The following is a 1,985-nucleotide window of genomic DNA, read 5'->3' as shown; positions in this document are numbered from 1 at the left end:
GAATAGTTTCCTATTTGTTCAGGTTTTCTACAATTTCTGCAGTTACATGTCCTGGATTCAAATAGGTGCATATTTACACACTTTACTGTTGCTAAATGCAGAGCATATCACATTTATATTTTTTACGGTAGCATTTCACATGTATATATTTATGGTAGCATTTCTTTTTGTTTTTTCAAAGTGTCATAATTAAAATGTAAATAGCATTTTCGAGTCAAGAAAATGTTGTGCCTTTATAATAGAAAAAAACAACATTTCTTTACATATTTTCAAAATATTATTAGATATTTTATGTACTTTTTGACACTTTTTGGTTTATATATGACTACCTTCATAAGAGTTAGAGTTTCTTTTATAGTACAAAATCTATTTTAAAAATTTGAATTGTATTTCTAATATATTTGGTAATTAATATTTAAAATACTATGGAGCATCTTCTTATAATCTAACAATTATTTAGCAATGACTTGTTTTGTAAACTTGATGTGCATAGATCAGATTTTCTTAAATTAAAAATCTCCTATACTCCTATATTAATATTTTCTATCAACAGTTAGCACACAAATCAATTTGTGTGAATCAAATGACTCATTTGAATGTTATTAACCATCAATATTTCAATCAGGGGCACTAGTGTCAGGGAACAACAACTGTTTAAGGAAAGCAGATGCTGTGATAAGAACATACAGATTTGATGACAGGACCATCTTCATTAACAGGCTATTTGTCCCCATGTCAATGAGACCAAGAAAATCAGAAGCCAAGATTCTATTATTAACAGCAGATAAGGCCAGTCAATATCAATATATGGTAACAATATAATCTCTATAATGCAAGCTTACCATGCTGGTTTTTAAATTAAAAAAAACTATCTTACATGCCTTTTTAAAATTTCTCTGAATTGATTCCATAAGAGAGGTCTAGAATCTAGGAAGTAACAATAAATCTATTAAACAAATGGCATTATTTCATCCTTTTTTATGGGTGAGTAATATTCCATTGCATATATGTACTACATCTTCTTTATCCATTCATCTGTTTATGGAATGTCACTTTCAGCAACATGGATGGACCTAGAGATTGTCATACTGAGTGAGGTAAGTCAGACAGAGACAGACAAATATCATATGATATCATTTATATGTGGAATCTAAAAAAATGGTACAAATGAACTTATTTACAAAACAGAAATAGAGTCACAGATGTAGAAAACAAACTTATGGTTATCGGGGGGAAAAGGAGGGAGGGATAAATTGGGAGATTGGGATTGAATATACACACTACTATCTATAAAATAGATAACTAACAAGGACCTACTGTATAGCACAGGGAACTCTACTCAATACTCTCTAACAGCCTATATGGGAAAATAATCTAAATAAGAGTGGATATATGTATAACTGATTCACTTTGTTGTATACCTGAAACTAACACAACATTGTAAATCAACTATACTCCAATAAAAATTTAAAAAATAATAATAAATCTATTATGAAGTATCAAGAAGTTGCCCAAAATCTCACAATCCAGGAGTACAAAGGAATTATGTTAATCACAATAACCAAGGTTTCTCAACCTCCTTAAAAATTCATCTACCTCTAAGAATTTCTGGAGCAGATCTCCCACATAGAGCCCATAGAGCCATGAGTATTATAAATCCACTCAGTTACATGTAACTCCCACTGTTTCTGCTATCTGCCTTTGTGGGACTTTTTCTCCCTTCTCCCTCCAGGACTGCCCTGGGTGCGAGGGAGTTCCTGGAAACCTGACTTGTATGCCTCAGGCTAAACAGGAAGACTGTGTTAGTCTCCTGGGATATAAGAGGTAAAACTAGTTTTCAGCAGGTCAAGGTCCTATACACGAACAGGAATGATAGCCAGCAGGGCCCTGTGGGGCTCCTGGATACAAAGCCTTTCTGTACGTCCCATTTCTTTGATTACAGGAAATAGGCTTCATTCAGCCTCCATGACCTTCCCTGAGTTCCA

This window comes from Mesoplodon mirus, assembly GCF_964341445.2.
Source record: "Mesoplodon mirus genome assembly, chromosome: 5".
Classification (NCBI taxonomy): domain Eukaryota; kingdom Metazoa; phylum Chordata; class Mammalia; order Artiodactyla; family Ziphiidae; genus Mesoplodon; species Mesoplodon mirus.
This window is presented reverse-complemented; position numbering follows the sequence as displayed.